Source organism: Mustela nivalis, assembly GCF_964662115.1.
Source record: "Mustela nivalis genome assembly, chromosome: 12".
In the NCBI taxonomy this organism is placed as follows: Eukaryota; Metazoa; Chordata; class Mammalia; order Carnivora; family Mustelidae; genus Mustela; species Mustela nivalis.
This window is the reverse complement of record NC_139031.1, coordinates 9698782-9721199: the sequence shown is the minus strand read 5'-3', so window position 1 is coordinate 9721199 and position 22418 is coordinate 9698782. Positions and strand designations below refer to the sequence as shown.

At 38.6% G+C, this 22418-nt stretch overlaps 1 protein-coding gene across 1 annotated transcript in view; it reads right to left on the bottom strand.

Annotated features, from left to right (window-relative positions):
* Positions 1 to 22418, bottom strand: part of TPK1 (thiamin pyrophosphokinase 1) — a 335721-nt gene that overhangs the window by 201729 nt on the left and 111574 nt on the right. The window lies entirely within an intron of this gene.

Here is a 22418-nt window from a genome sequence, read left to right as displayed (position 1 = left end):
GTTTTGATATAAAAAGTTTCTTTTAAAAATAAAATCATAGGGGCGCCTGGGTGGCTCAGTGGGTTAAGCCGCTGCCTTCAGCTCAGGTCATGATCTCAGGGTCCTGGGATCGAGCCCCACATCGGGCTCTATGCTCGGCAGGGAGCCTGCTTCCTCCTCTCTGTCTCTGCCTGCCTCTCTGCCTACTTGTGATCTGTGTCAAATAAGTAAATAAAATCTTTAAAGAAATAAAATAAAATCATAAACGTAACATTGTAAGTTTATTTTAAAATATTAAGTGAAAATTTAGAAAATGTGTGAAATACTGTAAAAAATTTTGGGAGATGGTACAAAATTAAAATCTGGTAAATAATAAGATATTTGAGTAAGACTGACTGTCTCTCCAACTGGGGCTTTTAGGCCTTGCCTTCACTCTAAGATATGATGTTGCTGAAGAAGTATTCCTTGAAATTCTCTTACTCCATGGGCTACTATTTTGTTGTTGCTGTTACTTCTCTAATTTCCAATTTTCCTAGAAATGTTCAGTATCTTAGCATCAGTTCCCTCTTTTCTTACTTTTTAAAATATCCTTTACCTAAAGGTTCAGATCAAACTTTATTTTTTATCCTGGGTAAGGACAGTGAATGCGGTTATGTCTGAGATTCTGATTCCTCACCCCAAACAACGGAAGCCTGTCTCCGGTCCCTACGCAGCTGTTAAAACCAAAGTCACTAGAGCCACAAAGATCAGCAAAGGCCTTGGGACCAGCAGCTTTGAAAGAAACACACTACTCTTTTGAGCTACTTCTTTGATCATGGCACTTATGAAATCCCTTTCTGCAAATTTATGCATTTAAAAGTGTTTATACTATTTATCTCCAAATACCTAAGTGTTTAAAAGCAGTTAGGATATAGTCAAAGATATCTAATTAGCCCTCTGGCAGAAATAAAAGCCCTAATGTGTTTTCTACTAATCCATAACATGCGAGACTATTTTCTCTGTTCCATGTTTTATCAGAAATAAAACAGGGCGCCTGGGTGGCTCAGTTGGTTAAGCAACTGCCTTTGACTCAGGTCATGATCCCAGAAACCCGGGATGGAGTCCCACATCCTGCTCCCAGCCCAGCGGGGAGCCTGCTTCCCCCTCTGACCTTCTCCCATCTCATGCTCTCTCTCACTATTCCTCTTTCTCTCTCTCTCTCAAATAAATAAATCTTAAAAAGAGAAAAGAAAAGAAATACAACAGGCCAAGAGGCAAAAATATACTCCTTTTTTGCTTCAGCTTCCTCATCTGTAGGTGGGGATAATATGGCTTAGCATTATTAAGCAATTAATGATTTAATAATTGTATATATTATTTATCAGAACACCAGAATACAGTAAGCAGTCAATCAACATCAGTCCTCTTCCTCCATTTTTTGTTAGAGTCATTATGAAGTGATTAAAAAGCTTGTGTTGGGCACCTGGGTGGCTCAGTTGGTTAAGTGACTGGCTTTGGGTCCCGGGATTGAGTCCCACATCCGGCTCTCGGATCACCATGGAATATGCTTCTCCTGCTGACCTTTCTCCTCTCATGCTCTCTCTCTCTCCTTCTCTCTCTATCAAATAAATAAATAAAATCTTTAAGGAGCACCTGGGTGGCTCAGTGGGTTAAGCCTCTGCCTTCGGCTCAGGTCATGATCTCAAGGTCCTGGGATGGAGCCCCTCATCAGGCTCTCTGCTCAGCGGGGAGTCTGCTTCCCCCTCTCTCTCTGCCTGCTTCTCTTCCTACTTGTGATCTCTCTCTGTGTCAAATAAATAAATAAAACCTTGAAGAAGAAAAAAAAAAAAGCTTGTATTCCTGGACAAGGAAAGCCGAAGCTACTAAAACAGTGCATTAAAAAGTAAGAGTTTTTACAAGGATATTTAAGAGGGTTGGCTCATTTTACCAATTACCTACAATATACATTTCCTTAGGAGGAATGGCAGCCAAATTCAAATTAAGCCACAAGCATAACATGCAGAAGATCACAGAATATTCTGCACATTTCCTAAATATCAAAACCTAAAGTTCAAAAGCATCAAAATCTAAAATAGGTCTAACATATAAAATATGGCATAAAACAAGTGAATAGAGAGACTGAAAAGACTGATAAATAGAAGCACTGGGAACTACCAGTAATCACCCTCCGAGTATATAAAACAATTATCTATAAACAAAATTAATAAGTATATTAAATCTTTTTATATAAAAATTGGTTCACCCAAGTAATATGAAAACCTAAGAAATAGGTTTTATTGGCTAAGGATTATCAAATAGAATGAGTTGTCAGCTTCACAGTGTGGTCTTATTCTACAAAGATCAGTTGAATTCAACATTTATACCTGTTATGTTCCAGGCCCTAAACGCAACAGCAAAATGAGTAACAAACAGATCTAGGACGCCAGGGTCACAAGTGAGCAGAAGAGAGACCAACGCAAGTACACACACACACACACAAACACACGACGCGCTGTGGACTCTGACGAGTGCTAATAACAAGGGCAACAAACTTCGCCGGGAAGACAAAGAAGGGAGAGATGAATTTTGAGTAAACATCTGCTTATCGATAAGTCCAGCTCCAGTAAGATTACTGTTACTTTTACAATACCAAAACTTTGTCTAATGTCTGTTACTTTCTATGCCTAAATTTAAATTGATACTTTTAGAGCAGTTTTTGGAAAGAGAAATATTTAGATCATAGGAAGCAAACTTGTCCCCATCTATTCTTGTTTCAAATGGCAAAGGGAGCAAAAATAGCCATGAGTAAATCTATAGACTTTTTTCTCACTACCTTTCAGTTAAGAGTAGGGGTACAATCCCACTGAAAGGAAAACAAGTTCCCAAATGTCCCTGAAAGCATTTTGTTTTCAATAAAGTTTGACTTAAAAACAAAAGATGTATTCTACCATTTTTAAATGTTACTGATAAAAATGTTTCAGCTAGTTTGAAATACTTTCCACATATATAAATAAAATTTATAATAAATATATATAATTTATACTTTATATATATAATTTAAATTTATATAAATATAAATAAAATATGTAAATAAAAGTAAAAATAATCACATTTGATAAATAAAGTATTTCAAGCATAAATAATGCTGGCATGAATTCACTGACAGCACTTGGAAAAATGAGTTGCAAGCATGACTATTAATGAAAGTAACAAACTTTTTTTTTTTTAAAGATTTTATTTATTTATTTGACAGACAGAGATCACAAGCAGGCAGAGAAGCAGGCAGAGAGAGAGAGGGAAGCAGGCTCCCTGCTGAGCAGAGAGCCCGATGTGGGACTCGATCCCAGGACCCTGAGATCATGACCTGAGCCGAAGGCAGCGGCTTAACCCACTGAGCCACCCAGGCACCCTGAAAGTAACAAACTTAAAGAACCAGAAGTAGAAGGTACTCTGACATAAAATATTTTTTATAAGTCAGAATGAATCAGCCTCAAAAATCTGTTCACTCCATCACTTAAATTGTTTCAAACTTTAACTCATGAGTTATCTTGTAATGTAAGATTTTCATTGGTGTATATACAGCAAAAGTTTTGCTTATTTGTCAAATACCATAACTTCAAAGGTTGAGCAATTATTTCCTATGCATCAAGCTGATGTACAACTAAAGACTAAAATACATTAAAATCATTAACTTTATATGTTGGTACTACCAGTAAGTATATTAAATGCATCTGAAACAGTTTTCTTTTAAACTGGCATAATGTAAGTTAATGTTACTGACAGATAATGAAGGGCTCCATTCAAAATTGAAGGTTAACTGGCTATTTCATTAATTTTTGTTGAATAAAGTTGGACAGAAATAGTTTGACTTTCTCAACAGCAGACTATTATATTAGTTCCAAGTATTAAAATGAAGGAAAAGTAAAATTAATCAAAAGAAGCATTTTTCAGTTTAACTGCAAGAAAACCAGATATCAAAGATTTCAATACTAATCTAGACCACTTATTAGTTCTATGACTTTGAGCTAATCCAAAGCCTGCTGATTCTAATGTAAAATAAAAATTATTATATGTATTTTGCCAAATTCACAGAATTTTTCAGGGACTCGAGGGAGACAGTATAGACAAAACTAGAAGGAAGTAGCATAGGTAAACATCCTCTCACATGCTGTTGATGACAATTTTTTTTAAAGATTTTATTTATTTATTTGACAGACAGAGATCACAAGTAGGCAGAGAGGCAGGCAGAGGGGGAGGGGAAAGCAGGCTCTCCACTGAGCAGAGAGCCCAATGCGGGGCTCGATCCCAGGACCTTGAGACCATGACCTGAGCTGAAGCCAGAGGCTTAACCCACTGAGCCACCCAAGCGCCCTTGTTGATGACAATTTTGAGGGACAGGTTGGCAGATTAATAAAAATTTAAATGTGCATCCCTCTGATCCAGAAATTCTATGTAGCCTACATAAACACTTGTCCAAATTCACAAGGGCTCATGTGCAAGGATATTCACTGTGATAATATGGGTAATCATGAAAAACTACTAGAGAATTTAACTGGTCACCAGTTGAATACTGGCCAAATATATTACGACTATAGTAGAGAACCATTTAAAAAAAAAGGGTAACTCTTACATGTATTTGTTTTTATTTTTATGATTTTATTTAATTATTCATGAGAAAGAGAGAGAGGCAGAGGGAGAAGCAGGCTCCCCAATGCGGGACTCAATCCCAGAACCCTGGGATCATGACATGAGTCAAAGGCAGACATTTAACTGACTGAGTCACCCAGGCACCCACTTGCATGTATTTGTATGTTATCTCTTATGAGGTGTATTGTTATGTGACCCTTAAAGTAACTTTTAAATAACCCTTGCTCAAATATTTCTTGCAATAGCACTCATAGAACATATAGGATTATACCAAATCCAAGAAAACTAAGAATCAGACAAAAGTTACTTTATCAAGAATGTGTAGCAATTAATTATTATTCAGCATTGATAAGATGCACTTGTGCTGCTGTTGGGGGCTGTACCCCGCCCCCAACACATACTCCTGAGGAAATTCATAAAACTAGCATAGGATAAGCCTCAAGAATTGACAGATTCCGTGGCCATTTGCATCCCAAACAGGGAGTGACCAAAATTTGAAAGTTCCTCCTGGGAAATGATGAGGCCATCACTATTTTTGTATCAAACAAGTTTTATTATCTGTTTTATACCCTTCCTTAAAGCTAAGTAAATTTAGTGCTGAATAAAGCCTATTATGTCTTGTGAGTTTGTTAATCCAAACCCAAGACCACCTTTGTATTCTACACACCCAACTCTTCAACAGTGACTACTGTGAGGAATGAGCATGGGGTCATGGAGAAGACATTTTTTTTCCCCATTCCTTACATTACATGCTGTGCTGTTAAAAATATTTGTACAAGGAATTTGAATATTGTAAATTATAATTTTAAAACCAATGGTAATAACTAAAAAGGGGAAATACACATAAAATAATAAGAGTAATTCCAGATCTAACCCCATTATTAAAAGGAATCAAATATTTTGTCAGACTTTGCCAGGACTGAATTGAAGATGCCTATCGTTAATCTAAAGGAAAAGTAAGATGCAGAATCTTATTTAGAAGAAGTCTTATGGTATCTGCAGAGCACTAAATAACTCCAGTTACCCAACTTCCGTTTATTTTCAACACAGATCCTTATCCCTAGTACCCCAAAGTTTCATTTAGTCTTTGTGTGGCCCAAATCAATCTAATCTGTCAATTACTGGTTTGAGTCAGGATTCTTTCCCTGCCAGACATAGAAGACCACCGAATCCCCAATTTCTATCCTTAAGGCCGCTCTGGCATCTATATGAGGTAGTTCAGTCATGGGGGGTAAAGGTAGTTCCTTCTGGTTAAGACTCAGAAACAGTTCACTAACATATACACATTAATAAGGAAAGGATTCCTTATTTCCTAATAAGGAAATTACTGATAAGCATATGAGTCCACACACAACTACACAGATGCCAGTAGAAGGTTAACTATCAGGTATTACAGAGAATGGTAGTGTTTTTATTATGGTAAGAGCAGTTAACATGACATCTACCCTCTTAAAAACTTAACAATGCAGCATTGTTAACTACAGGTGCAATGCTGTATAAGAGATCTCTAGAACTAGTATCAACTCTTCATTTGCTGCTTCCCTTAGCTCATGGTAACCACCATTCTATTCTCTGCTTCCAGGTTTGACGGCCTCATACAAGGGGTTCCATGCAGTATTTTTCTGTGTCCGAATTCTTTCACTTAGCTTAATATCCTCCAAGTTAATCCATGTTTTCACATCTTGCAAGATTTTCTTCTTTTTAATTTTTTTTATTTGGAGGTAGGGGACCCCCTTTCACCCATTTCTCCTATCCCACTTCTGCTCGCTCCAGCAACCACCAATTTGCTCTCTGTATATATACGGTCCTGTTGTAATTTTTTGGTACTAGATCTATGGCTCAGAAATATTTTCTCCCATTCCGTAGGTTGCATTTTCACTCTGTTGCACAAAAGCTTTGTGGTTTGACATAATCCCGATGATCTAATTTAGCTTTTGTTGCCTGTGCTTTTAGTGTCATATCCATAAAATCACTGCCAAAACCAATGTCATGAAGTTTTTCCCCTATGTTTTCTTCTGAAAGTTTTATAGTTTTAGACTTTATATTTAAATCTTCAATCCATTTTACATCGAAGTGTTTTTAACCAATTTTCATCATTAGAGACAATACTTAGCAGTAATTCACACTTCATACTTAAATCAGACAAGAAGCTCTAAATCAATGAATTCTTCCAGAAATATCTCTTGCTTAAAAACGTTTAATTTACCAACAGTTATTTTCTGCCTGTGTTAAAAACTCAACCATATAATGAAGCCCAATAAGAAACAGATGTTATTTAAGAATTCATGAAAGGCTTTCCTTAATGAATTATTATCTTTAAGCACATCTGGGTGTCCACTTCATTTTTTTTTTTTTAAACACTTCATAAAAAACCAGAATGTCTGCTTAGGATATTTCTGCTATTTAAAACAGAAGTTAAAGGATCTTCCTTGGAGATCTTCCATAAGTGGGAATGTTAAACATATTGACTAGTGATGAAAGAAAAAAAAACACATATAAGATACAATTATCTATATATTAAATAATACAGGTATTGATTTATATATATATATATAATTATAACTGTAAGATATTGCTACAGTGGTACTTTTGCAAAGCAAAAGAGGACGGGGTTGGAGAAGATTTATTTTTGCACTCTCAGCCATAAGTGACATTAAATCTACACCCAAATCCAGATTTGGCATATGGCCCAATCTATGCCTTACAATCTCCTGCTATCCAGTCAAAAATAATGACACCACGATCCCTTTTCTACTGTCCTGCAACCAGAGAGACTCAGACCTGAGACTGAGAAGCTTGGGTCTATGGTCTATATCAACACAGAAAATGAAGTCAATACAGTAAATGTAAGGCAAGCAGGCCATGGGCACTGTTAGGGGCCCATAACAATAGCAAGGGCGAGGCATTAGCCTTTAATTATATAAGCTATAAATTCCCATTTGGGACTCAGACCAATTGGGGTTGGGTTTTCTCTCATTTGAAATAGGAAGAGCCCTAACATACAAACACTGAATCTTCCTTCAGTTGGCAGAACCCTACCTTACTATGTCCTGAATCTATGACAGACCAAGTCCTTAAGAGGAGATGCATATTTCTGTAGATAGTATCTACTAATAATAGACCATCACCAGCAAAGCTTGGATTACGGTCATGGTTAACAGAGATGGATAAGCATGCTTTTCCTATCAAGACATTATTTCATGTGGAAACACTTTCATTCAGAGGAGTTCATGAATTTATACTGAGAGAAACAGTAACAATTTACTTTGCTCATAGGAGTATGGAAATGTGTAATTATTTGCTGTTTAGATAACTCAGTTTTAGATGAAAGGTTTTTGTACAATTATTAAAAGGCTCACATTATTTGCAATAGCCTGAAAAGAATAAACGGCATACTCTTTAAATTTTAGTTAAGTCAGTAGCACAGAATTTTCCTTATTTCAAATAAAAAGCAAGTGGTATTTATACTGAGCATCTATATGCACAGTGCTGTGCTAGTCTTAATGATCTGGTTCATGCCATATAATGAAGATTTTTATTATCTATAGGTAAATGTTGCTGTGTAAATTCTATTATTCTTTCTCTCTTCTGCCTTCTCTCCCCCAACCCCCCCGCCCAGTTAAGCACCTTGGAGATAAAGCATGACATTTAGTTATCCTTGATGTAATTTATAAAGTCTAAAATCAGGTAGCTCTTTAACACTGAGTGATACCAAATACCTCATTACTAAAAAGTCTTAAAAACAGCCAAACATCAACTGTTTATCCTAAAGTAGCGCAGTGAACATTTTTTTAAAAGACAAGTAAAGCTGGGGCGCCTGGGTGGCTCAGTGGGTTAAAGCCTCTGCCTTCGGCTCGGGTCATGATCTCAGGGTCCTGGAATCAAGCTCCGCATCGGGTTCTCTGCTCAGCAGGGAGCCTGCTTCCTCCTCTCTCTCTCTGCCTGCCGCTCTGCCTACTTGTGACCTCTGTCTCTGTCAAATAAATAAATAAAATCTTAAAAAAAAAAAAAAAAGACAAGTAAAGCTCATAATGGGTAAAAACTGCAAATAGCTAAGCAGCACAGAAAAAAACGATCTTATATATGAGAAGCTAGCATATGCATGTTTGTCCATACGTGAGTTGTTGAAAACATGGCTGAGTACATCCTCAAACATTACATATTTACTGAAGACCAGCCATTCTTAAAGGATAAGGTGGCAAATGTGCACGCTCCATCTACACTTTCTAAGAAACATACAATCAACGCTTGCTGGTGTTTATAACACAGGATTATTGGACACTATTCACATTTAGGGCTTTTGTTGTGAGGGGTCATTCAGTGCATTGCAGAATGTTTGCCAGCACCCTTGGCCTCGACCCACTAATTGCCAGTAGCAGCCCCAAGTTATGATGACCAAAGTCATCTGCAGACAACTTACATACAGCTCAGCACCTGCCCATAATCCCACAATATCCAGCTCTGAGGCAGATTGTTAATTGCTCTTCTGTAAACCTCCAAATTAAAAGCAAGACTATCGCCTAGAAAACACATTCTACCTAGCTACCAAAGTCAGATGCATCAGCAAAGCAACTCATGTCCTAACTAAATTGCCTTCACTTCTATTCCAGACACAAATCTACCATCATTAGAGGATAAGATGTAGACTTTTTGAACCTTCAGTCAGACTTCTCATATAATCTCTACATGACTGGATATCTAGGGTACTCTGGGTAATCCTCTAGCATGGTCCCACACTCTATTTGTACCTCATATTCATTAGTCCCTGTTACTAAATTAAATTATTGCCACCGTTACAAAAGGTAAAGCCAAGTCCTTCTGACTGTCTTCTGGGAACTGCTGGGTAGATCCCATCAAGTCCCACAGCGGAAAAGAACCACCCCTGCACAGTTAGCACCCTAGATAGTGAGCATGAAAAGCGATAACTTCTATTAGCTCAATTCACTTCAAAATATACAGAGATTGGTAAGGTGGGGATAATAAAGTAAGGAGAGGTGGCAAAACTGTATAAATGAGCAAAATTAGTAAAATCAGAACTACTAGTAGGGTTGAAATAGAAGGAAAAGACAATAATGGGGCCTGATCCACTCAGCAAAAATAAAAACCTTTAAATAAAAATCCCTTTGCTGATGCAAGTAGGTAATACACTAGAAGGGAGAGAGGTTTGGAACCTACCTGCGTCCCTGGCCTAGTCCTTTGGTACCAGAATTCCTTCCCCTATCCATTTTTCTTGTGAATCTGTGTTAATAGGCCTCAGAACTCTCATGTAAGACATAATTCAAATGAGCGATTCACTGTTGCACATATCAAAAGTGAAATATATCAAAATCAGATGTTTGTTACACAAGAAACTGATAACATTTATCTTATTTTGTAGATAAAGAAAAAAAAAAAACCCTACAGATAATGTCTTTGCTTTCGCTAGTACCTCTGATATCTTTATAAAATATTTTAACACAATTTATTGAGAGTTTCTAGCAAACAAATCCATTCTCTTAAACTCATCATTAAATGTAAGGGGTAATAATAGGTTAACTTCAGTAATTGGGCCTTACTATAAAAATAATTAGAAACTGAGAAATAATTACATATTATTACTACCGAATAATGTAAGAATTTCACATTATAATCTTACAGCTTGACTATGCTTGTTTTCTAACTGAGCACAATTATAAACTAATTCTCCTTCCTGCTTAGGGGATTAAAAAAAAAAGTAGCAGTGGGGGAGCTATTTGAAGGCAATGAGTGATGAGTAGAAAGAAGAAGAATTAGGGATAGTGCTTCTAGAAGAAAGTGGAAATAGGGCGTGTGGGTGGCTCAGTTGGGTAAGTGTCAGCTTTCCGCTCAGGTCATGATCCCAGAGTCCTGGAATCAAGCCCCGCATTGGGCTCTCTGCTCAGCAGGACCTTGCTTCTCCCTCTCCCTCTGCCTGCTGTTCCCTCTGCTTGTGCTCTCTCAATCTCTGTCAAATAAATAAATATAATCTTTAAAAAAAAAAAAGGAAAAAGACGGAAAGAAGAGGAATCTGTGCGTTCAGGTTAAAAGCAAGAGGTGACTACCTGAAAACTCTTTACACCCAGAATCATACCATGTGGGATGAAGAATTCAAGGGTGCCGTGTTTCAGGGGGTGCATAAGTGCTTTATTAACTGCCCCACTTCCTAGTTTGTAAGCTATCTCAGAGCATGGTTAAGAGATACAATTTATCTTCTTTAAAGCATAATTTATCAAGTTATGAGAAGGCTTATTTTTAAAGCAATTAAACAAAGGCCAGTTGCTTTGGCCCTTAGTCAGATAAGGGAAAAGGTGTTAAGAGATAAAGTTGAGAGCCAGTCAAAGACCACATTAAACTCTATTCTATACCATGACCTGTTTAAGTGTAAAGGGAAGTCATTAAGGGCTTTCAGTTTGAAACTGTTGTCATCCAACTTACATACTAAAGACAGTTCTACGTAGGGAACAGATTAGATGCAGACAGGAGTGGAAGTCCCCGAATTAGTTAGGAAGAAAGATGGTGGCTTCTACCAAGAGGGCAGCAGGCAAGGCGGGGAGAAACAAATGTGCCTCAAGATATATTGGGAGGTGGAAGTGACTGTTGGCTGATGAACTGGATACGGAGGGCAGTGCAAAAGGAGTCACAGATTCCTGACAAAACATTCCCCAACCCCTTCAGTATCCTGCCAAGTCTAAGGAGCCATTTCCTTCTTACTTCCGCTTATGTACTCCTCATGACCTTCTGGCCACCCTCAAGCCTGACACCGTAGCTCACACGGCAGGCATCCCATTCCGTAAGGGCTTGCTGTGCTGAATGGAAATAGGCCACAGCCAAAACGTCTTTGAATGGCTCCGGCTATTCTCGATTTTAAAAAGTACTTTCTGTCTTAACTCAAGAGGGCACGAAAGGTCTTGTGGGACACTGAGTTTATTACGTATTTTCCTGTAGGGATTTGGATTAAAATTCTAGCCGGAGGGATAGAACAGAGTTCAGTTATAAACTGCACTTTTGTACACTTCTCCATCTGTGCACCCTTTTACAGCAAAGGATTGAAATAATTCATATGAAGTGTGCCAAGAAAAATATTCCTACCATTGTTAATCCTAAATTATTACTTTCAAAAAAATATAGTACAGACCTGAAGGAATCTTCTGAAAGTGTAGAATGTATCTTATAAATCGAGAACAATTTAAAATACAGCAAAGAATAAGGGAATACCTCTGTGACCTCCACCTAGAACTGCCAATTGTTTTCATTCAGCACTTCGTGTCATCTAAACAACTATGGGAGTTTCTATTACAAGTTACCTCTCTAATGCCTGAACCTACTCCCACGCCCCTTACCATTATTCTGTATATAATGGCTTACCCTTTACAGTCTTTTTAAAACTCTCTTATAGTACGCATTTGCAGCAATGAGCCACATTGTGACGTGTTGCATACGTGATGTGTGTTATTTTTAATTTTTTAAAAAATTATGTTCCAAAACTTGTTTTTATATTCAGAGTTTATGAATATATAGTTCACCAATGTGTCAAAAATATTTATCTGATCTATTTATAGATACTTAGGTGGTTTACATGTTTTAACTATTTAAAAAAATGTTGCAGTTATCATTTAGATGCCTCCTTGTACACATATGAAACATTTTCTCAATTGTATGTACATAAATGGATAATTATTGGGTCATAGACTATGCACGTTATTCATTTTACTACACAATACTGAATTGTTGTCCACATTGACTTTATCAATTTACACCAAGTAAAATTTTATTTTTTAAGTAGCGAACTGAAGCGGATGCATTAGCCTCTATTTGTATTAAATAAATGTACATAGGACTTGATCAAGAATTTTATTATGACTTCTGTGGTAGAAGCAGCCTCATCTACCAGCAAAAGTGAAAGGTGCTGATCGTCAAACACTCTGGATCAGGGTCTATCAGCTGGAAAGCAGACTGAACGCAGACTGGCCACTTTCTTAATTCCCCTGCCGAGTTGTCCTCTGCAAGAAATCCTCAGCAACTTACCGCTATGAAGCCTGCCCAATGGCCTACTTTATGTCTGGATACAGGGTTCTTCTAGCTGTGTGTGCCTCAATTCTCCTGACAAGAGGTACTGATATTACCAGGTATTGACATCAATCTACATAACCCTCCGGACAGATTCTAGTCTTCTCTCATTCGTTTGTAGGCAGGTACCGAATGAGCATCAACTCCAGGAGTCCAGCCAGTAATAACCAGACACAGGCCCACCTCTGGAGGAGAACAATATAGTAGCTACTGGCCATTGCGTGCTTGAGCATCTGAAATGCAGCTAGTCTCAACTGAGATGTGCTGCTCCAAGTGTAAAATCAACACTAGATTTTGAAGACCTAGTACAAAAAGATTATAGAACGTGTCAATAATGTTATACTGGTTCTATGTTGAAAAGATATTTTTAATAAATTGTGCTAAATACGACAGTATTATAATTAATTTCTCCCGTTTCTTTTTACTTTAACATGACTACAAGAAAATTTAAATTTTTACTTGTGGCTCATACTATATGGACCAGTACTGGTCAAGAGGCTAGGAGAGGGGCGCCTGGCTGACTCAGTCAGACCATCCAGCTCTTGACCTTAGGGTTTGGAGTTCGAGCCCCATGTGGGCTGAAGAGACTACTTAAATAAATAAATAAAAACTTGAAAGACAAGAAGGAATGAGAGACAAGTATAGTAACACAGTGAGGTGGACCAAGTTCAAATCTCGACGGGAGTGTGTAGAAAGGACAAAGCCCATTCAGCTATTTAGGCACAAAAGACAAACCACAGGAACTGAGAGCACAAATACTAAAAAATAATGTCTTCTTATTTGAAAAATATGAGTTAGCTAGATGGGAAAAGAGGAAGGAAAGAAATCATTCCAGGCAGAAGTCCGGAGTCAAGAGTCAAAAACTAGCTACACTGGCAGAAACAAGGTTTAGTCACGTTACCCCTTGTAACCCTGGGCAAAAATCAGCATTTTTCATTTAAAATAACAATAATCATATTCTTGTATTATTTCTTCTTCTGAAGGAGGAAACTTCAGACAACCGAAACAAAACTTTTTACAGAAAATAATTTCTAACCAATTACCTACCTCACAGTACCAATTTCATACTTCTGTACTATCAGAATCACAGACATCTGAAGGGTAAGCATTTGTGTAAGTAAAATGACAAGGGAACACATTACCCAAGACAAAACTCATCACCCCACCCCATATATGAACCTATTATATCACAAAGGAAGAAGCTCAAGAGTATTTTACAACCTCAGGGCTTTCGTACAAGTCTTGACTCCAAACTACATGAGAACAGTAGATCTTCATATTACAGCAAAAAAAAAAAAAAAATTATCACTAGCTTTTCTCTGTTCTAGGGCCTACAGGTGAATTTATCATTTTATTATTGTTTTAATTATGACGCAAAAGGGATGCAAAATTAGAATTTTGATCCAACTCCATGAACAACACAGTAAGTTACACAAAGCAAAGAAAGTCTTTTATTTATTCTAGTTCTATCTCAAACACCAAACATTACTGAAAACACTTTATTTTATTCATTCATTCATTTATTCATTTATTTATTTTAAAGATTTTATTTATTTGACACAGAGAGAGAGAGATCACAGTTAGGCAGAGAGGCAGGCAGAGAGAGAGAAGGGGAAGCAGGCTCCCCACTGAGCAGAAAGCCCAATCCAGGGCTCAATCCCAGGACCCTGAGACCATGACCTGGGCCGAAGGCAGAGGCTTTAACCCACTGAGCCACCCAGGCGCCGCTGAAAACACTTTCATTAATGAGTGAAAAACAAAAACACATATCAATGTTAATGTAGAAAAGGCAAAAATAAAAATACTGAGACTTGTTGCTTGGATGAGAGGTTTTTAACAGGACTTTAAAAAGAATTAATTTCAACAGCTGGAAATTGCATTTGGCTCATGTTAAAGAAACATTGCTGTTGCTGTTTGCAAACATGATGAATGGAGAGCAGCTTGCAAGCATGATGGATAAAAATAAATATTTCATTATGCAAAATGTGTTTCATTGTTGGGTTTGTAAATCTGAAACAATTACAAGTACTGCACGGCAGCCGAGCTGCTGTTTTCACTGACTGGCAGGGGTTTCTTTTTTTCCCTCGGATTTTTACTTTTTCTTTTTAGCTGCAATGTTTGAAAATAACTTTTGGTATCTGACAGAAACTAAAATAACTATCTCCTTTCCCCACCAAAGTATAGAACCGGTAATTATTTTACCCCTCTGTATCTTTGTTCCCTGGAACATAAAAAGCAAACACTACGAAGAATTCACAGGTAGGAAACCAGTGCCCCAAGATCAGGTCGCCCACAAGTAGAAGTTACTCCCATTCTTTTGATAAGATGTATTCAACTTGCTTTAATAATTGATAGGACATACAACGTCATAAATGCACAAAGAAGTACAATATAGCCCAGAGACATGAACTGAGATGGAAATATTGATCTATACAATATAGCGAATAAATGCAACACCAGCATGTGCCCTCAAACAAACAAGTCTCACAGTACAGTGATGCCCCTGTTGTTCACAGTTAACCCGTCTGAGAAACCCACCCAGACAGTAAAATCCAGTGCTCAGGAAAAATAATTAGCCAGAAGAAAAATCACCAAGCAATGGAAAGGGGAATGGGAAGAGCCATGAAGCCAAATCTTTTCTTTTCTTTTTTTAAAAGATCAGTCAGAGAGAGGAGGAAGCAGGCTCCCTACTGAGCAGAGAGCCCGATGTGGGACTCGATCCCAGGACCCTGAGATCATGACCTGAGCCGAAGGAAGCGGCTTAACCCACTGAGCCACCCAGGTGCCCCCATGAAGCCAAATCTTAATTACTACTCTAAAGAGGGCTTCTGTTAGCTAAAACAAATTTACTGAAAGACTTAAAGGGAAAAAAGAATTTTTAAAGATGAGTGCTTCAAGTGGCCTGTGAGTGGCTCAGTCGGTTAAGCGTCTGCCTTTGGCTCAGGTCATGATTTCAGTGTCCTGGGATAAGCCTTACATTGGGCTGCCAGCTCAGTGGGGAGCCTGCTTCTCCCCCTCCCTCTATCATTTACCCTGTTTGTGCTCTCTCTCTCAAATAAATAAATCTTTAAAAAAAAAAAGAAAGAAAGAAAGAAAGATGAGTGTTCCAAGACAGCAGAGTAGACAAGTCTCTGTTCTCTATCCATCCCAAAATAACAGAATGAAAAAGAAATGAAGATTCCATCTTCGATAAAATTAGGCAAAATCTGTTGCCCCATCACAGGGTGTGACAAAGTGCCCCCAGAGGCAGTGAACTCAAGCAAGGGTTGGGAAGAGACTGAGAAGAGCTCTTTGGCGGAAGGTTCAGATACAGAAATCAATGTAGGAAGTACTGTCACTGAGATAAGGTGCAGAAAGTAGAAAAAACTGAACTGTGAGCAGCCTTCTGGCTGCCCCCGGGGTTGTAGCAGTGAGTCAAGGTCAAACAAAGTCATGAAGCCCTTCATGGTGCCTGAGGAGGGATTCCTGCTACCCCTGCCCTCCCAGTCCCCACACAAACCAGCTTCAGATCAATTTATTTAAAGATCAATAGAAAAAGAACTGGGCCAAGAAGTTACAGGAGAGAGGGGGGAGGAGGGAAAGAAATGGGATAGGAAGAAGCAAGCAGGAAAAGAGAGGAGGGGAAGCCACCAGAAAAATACTGCCACCACGCAATGAAAGTCATGACCAGAAATATCATCACGACTCAAAGAAAAAGCAAAACCATTTGAGAAGAGTTAGAAAAGCTCTTGAGAGATATGGCAAAGTCACAGAAGAAGATGAATTATGAGTGTAAAGAGCTCATCAAGGAAATTAAACCTAAACAATACGTTCTTGGAGGCAGAGTGAGCATCACTAAGACACACGTTAGATAAAACTGAGAAATGAGTGAAAATGAAATGAAATTAACAAATTAGAAAAGACTAAAAAGAAAGTGAGAAATGGGAGTTTTTTTTTAAAAATTGCACATGTATAGCTACTTTCCCAAGAAGAAAACAGAACAAATCAAAGACCAATTTTCCAGGACCAGAGGGAGACTTCAGCCCATGGATTGAGAGGGCACACGCATGCCAAGAAAAACCAATACATAATGATAGTGAGTCAAGTCTAATTAAAATTGCTGGTACTTATAGATAAAAGTCCAACTGTATTCTTCATTCAGGGGAAAGAACTCTCACTAGCCTCAAACGTTCAATATACTTGAGGAACTGAAATGATTCCAATAAAGTCCTTAAGAAACTAAAGTGTTTTCTGTCAGACTCTAAAGGAAACAAATACCCATCTTGAAACATTTTAAATCCACGAAATCTCATTCCCATTGAGTTTCACACACACACACACACACACACACACACACACATATATACACAAGATATATATCTATCTTGTGTATATATACACACACACACACAAGACTATATATACACACAAGATGACTGGCTGCCTCTCACATCAAAGCCTTTACCATCAGGTCTTCACTGACACCCTCCTTTGCCTGAAGCACCCCTCCCCCTGGCTCCCTCAGCCAGCCGCCTGTCTGCCACTCTGCCTCTGTCAGCCTCCCTGTCCCTCTCTGTTTCCCTGTCTCTCAGCTCCCCGTCAGAATCCCTGGGCATCCTCCCTTGGCCCTCCTCCTCCCCCTCCCTCCCTGTCTCCTTCCTTCTCCCAACCTCCTTGTTTCTCTGCCTCTCTGCCAGCCTGTCTCCTTCCCGGATTGCCTGCCTCCTCATACACCAACGTCTCTCTTTTCTATGAAGAATTAACTCGAGCATCAGGTCTTTAAAATCTTTTCTGATGTCACTTATCTGGACTTGGTTCCCTCTCCATTTCTCATTAATTATTCATGGTGTGCTGTAAATAATGTATCTAAAATAAAATAACTCCAAAAGATTGAAAATGGGCAAAGGCATAGTTTATAAGTGAAACCAAAAATAAAGCAAGGATCATGTATCAATACCAGTATTTTCTTACTGCCTTTCCTCAAGCCGAGAAGATAAAAATATGACATGAAAAAATAATCAGTAAAGTATAATTAAGTGAAGTATATCAAACACTGTAATCTCAGTATAGATCTTTTCCATTGTCCATACAAAATTTACCAAAACTATATATCTAGGCCACAAAAAAAAAGGTCACACAAATTCCAAATAGGAAAAACAGGACAAATAACACTCTATCACAGTGTAATAAAAACAGGAATCTACTGTCAAATAGAAAAAAAACCAGAAACCTAAGGGCATTTTGGAAATTTTTTAGTCTCTATGTCAAAAGGGAGGAGGAACAGAGTGGGTGGGTGGGTGCCCACTTCGAGCAAAATGAACTGCTTATCTGGGGAAATAAGGAGTGGAGGGATCTGTACTAACCTCATCACGAACATAAAAAGGAACTATTTAAAATATATGGTATTGAATAGATGAGGAGAGTGTTAATTTCTGGTTAAGAACCACTAAATTATACCTGCTATTCTATTCAGCAGCTAAGGTTGAATGTTCAAAAACCTAACTTGGCTCTAGGTAACATGGCTAAGACACCACAGAAGGGGGACTCCACCGCCATGCCGTCCCACACCATGCCCCGTGTCCTTCCTTCCCCTAGAAGTTACACATTCTTCACATAGTCACCCGAAGTCACAAAGCTCAAATATATCTTAATTCAACTGGACCTAAGACATCAATAACAGAAACACCACTGTTCCACAAATCACCAGGAAAGAAAAAAAAATAAAACCATACCAATTAAACAGTGACACAATGCTTTATTTCTCACTATGAGGCCATTTTACTTTATTTTACATGGTTTTTAAAACTAGATTTTAATAACATCACTCAAGTGTTTTAATCAAAAGACTAAAACAAACTGGATGTGACTTTATAAAAACATGAAACTGTAGTCATTGACTCCTCCAAAAGTTAATATTTGCTTCACAAACATAAGCAAACCTAAGTTACTCGACTGTAGGCAGCTTCAATCTTGAGAAAACTCTCAATTATTTAAGAGAACTTACATATATTTATTCCACAAGTATAGACTAAGTAATATACTACTGATGACTGAGTAACTTCATCGATCAAGAATATTTCCTGTGACTTAATACAGGATAATGCGCAAATAGAAAAATAGTTTCATTACTAATTCCATAATATTTCCTCCATCTATTTTACAACATGATGTCAGAATTCAGGCTACTCAGACACTGTAAATATACTGTACTGGCAGGCAAGGGCAAAGTCTATTCAGGTAAAGCAAATTTAATATCTGTCAGCGATCACAAACCCGCCAAAGTTAATCTTTAGTAAGTTCACGGTCAGAATGGTGCTCAGCAAACTCACCCGGGACCCACCTGGGGAGCAAGATAGAAATGAGGACTCCTAGGGCACCCCCCACCCCAAAGGCCATGGGTAGAATTTATCACTAGACAAAAAGGCGCTTTTTTGCATAAAAATCTTTTTAATTCATTACAAAATAAAACACAGATTTTGTTTCTCCTGTGCCTAGAATGGTTATAATTTGGAAACAAAGGAGGCCTGAGGATACAGAGGTGTATTCAGATTCCCTTTGATGACGAAATAACTGAAGAAAGCTTTCCAGAAGACATCTTGAAATGAGGAGAAAAAGAACAATGACATACCCTCAGTGAACAAACTGTATTCAACCAGGATGCGTCAGTTTTTAAGTTATTTTTCTCTTTCCCTATTGTAACTGCAAATTGTAGATTTAACACATGAAAATTTTGTACTAATCATGAAAGCAAAATATTTATTTAAGATCGTATCTTAAAACTCGTAAGTTCCTCTTTTTTTTTTAAGGCGCTGAGTCTGGATTTGTCTGACACAACTCTATGTGATGATGGAAATGTTCAACCTCAGTTACCGCTGATAACATGTGGCCACTGAGCACTAGAAATGTGGCTGGTGATACGAAGAAAATGAATTTTTGAATTTATTTAAATGTAATTAATTTAAATTTAAATGGCCACCTATGGCTAGTAGCTATTATACTGGAAACAACACAGTCCAAAAGATGAAGAGGTTATGAGATGCCTAAATTATAACCATTACCCCTATTCCTGCTTCTGTACCTTTGTTGCTAACCCATAAGGAGATGGAAAAATACCAGCAGACTTCCTATAGACACTCTGGAACCACACATCCCCCGCCCAGAATTGAACCTGACAGAATGGCTGCTCCCAGGCCCCCCATCCGGCTCTGGGCCAAGAGATAACAGCCATCTGACGCCAGAGAAACCCCCACCCGGAATTGGACGTGACAGAATGACTGCTCCCGGACCCCCCATCTGGCTCTGGGCCGAGAGATAACAACCATCTGGCGGCTTGACAGGAAGATCCGGGTCAATCCTGAGGTGACACATACCCTAGCGGCACCAACTCAGCAGTTTGAAGAATGACAGCCCTTGGACCTAACCAATAATCTGTTCCCAGCCCTTTCCCGCTCTTTAGCGCTCCAGTCATATTATAGAGTTCCTTTTCGATTTTCCCGCGGTATGTGGCGATTTGTTACAAGATACTATGATGTATGCTAAGTCCCTGCCTCCCCAAAAATAGTGTATAAAAGATGTTGTGATCCTGAGCTCGGGACCTCTTAGCGTCACCAGCAACGAGTGTGCGGAGGTCCAGGTTCAAACTCGTAATAAACGACCCTTGCTGTTTGGCTTTGACTCTGGACTCTGGTGGTCATCTTTGGGGGGTCTCGAAACTTGGGCACAACAGTTATACATCTAAAAGTTAATTTTGATCCTTTGAGGTGTAGGTGGAGACAGCTGTGAGATCCAGTTGAGTTGTTTGATTACGGCGGCACAGGTTAACTCACAAATGGGACAGCACAACCAGCAAACAATGCAGAACAAACTGACAAAATCACCACCACTACCAACAACTTAAAATCTTTAGTAATATAACCTTCTTTAATTTTCAAGGATTACTTCTTATAACAACCTCTTAAAAGTTTTTATTGTTTTCCTTCTACTATCTTCCTCCTTTAAATAAAAGTAGTAGTGAGGCACCTGGACAGCACAGTGGGTTAAGCATCTGACTCTTGGTTTCGGCTCAGTTCATGGTCTCAGTTTTGGGGAGACCAATCCCTGCGGAGAGCCCCGTGACAGGCCCCGCAATTAGTGCAGGGTCTGCTTCAGACTCTACCTCTCCCCCTGCATGCTCGTGCGCACGCGCAGACTCTCTTTCTCTCTCTCTAAAATAAATAAATCTTTAAAAAAATAAACAAACAGAAGTAGTAGCGTATGTCTAACACAGCAGTCCCTGACGGCCCTGACCGTGAGGATTACATTCTTTCCCCTTCCAACTTCAGGTCTCCCCCTCCAGTTTTTCTTTTTAAACTTTCAGCTCATTTTTTCCTTTCCTTTTTCATAATCCAGCAACTATCCTCTCAGGCTTCCTCTCCAGACTCGAAAGTGCTCTTACTACTCACTGTCCTCTTCTTGCGTTTCCTTTAGAGTCTCACTTCACATTTGCTTTTCTCCTCCCTGGCCCACTATATAGCGGCCCTTCCCATTCATTTCCTCTCCTTCCCCTTCTTATAAATAGACGCATGTTCCTGCGGAAGAAACCTAAAGCTTTTCGCTCATTTAATGAGACTAGTATTTTTAAAAAGTCTTTTTAAAGTGGTTTAATTAACTTCAGAGCCTTCTCCTTTCCTGCTTCCTAAAGAAGAAGTCGGTACTGACCTGGATACGGAGGAGACCCATGAACCACTCCCAGCACGCACAAGCACAGGCCTGCTCCTCCGCAGACGAGGCATCGTCGTGATGCAAGCCACTGACCCCTCTTGGCTCACCTTTATCGGAAGCTAAAGACACACTGGCTGGCACAATGATTCAAAGCAAATGCAACAGGAAGAAGGGAAATCATCCTCAAAAAGAGACAAGGGAATGTGTATTATAAAAAAACTACATGGTTAGTCAAAATAGCCCACGTATGTATCACATTCAAGAATTTTAATCAACAGATGCATGTGGCATACATACCACATGGCCAATACTGTTGTGAAAACTCTCTGTGCCCCAGAAGTTAACTACCCACTTTAGAAACATAAATCCCTAAGAATTTGAAATAATACGAGAAAAAGAAAGAGTCCATTTTCATGGCACTGAGTGGTCACACTCATGTAAATTCTGAAAGGGAAAGATCAGTACAGGCCTAACTAAAGTCATCAAGGAGGACTTGACAGAAGAGGAAGAAACTTTTGGACTTTTAGTCAAAGGCAGGCAATCGATCAAAGAAGACAGAGGCCAGATTTACAAACCGAGCAGAGTGTACATCAAAGCAGAGAGGCAGGAGCGAGCATGCCCAGCACACAGGAAGGGGATCCAGGAGGGCAGCCTAAGAGGTTTATGTGGGTAAATAAAAAAAAATTGAGGTTATGACAAGGTCAGCTTATGGGAGAGACTGAATATCAGAAAAAGGAATTTAAATGGGGTCGAATAAGGATATGGTAAAAGCTAGGAAGACCAGTCCAAGAGATGAATGGCAACAGAAAAGAAAATGCAACCAGAGGAAAGAGCTTAAGGGACTTATTATAATGAGTGAAAGAAGATGGCAGCAGTGGGTATATGGAGTTAAAGGTGAATCAAAGAGACAGTTAAAGAATGAAGAAAAACAATAGGGTTTGAAAACATATCAAAAAGGGGAGAAGGAAAACAAGGAATCATCAAAGATGATTCAATGTTTCTATCTAGGAAAGCACAAGGAAAGACTGGCAGCGTGTTTGATCACAGCATCGAGAACATAAAAATCCCAT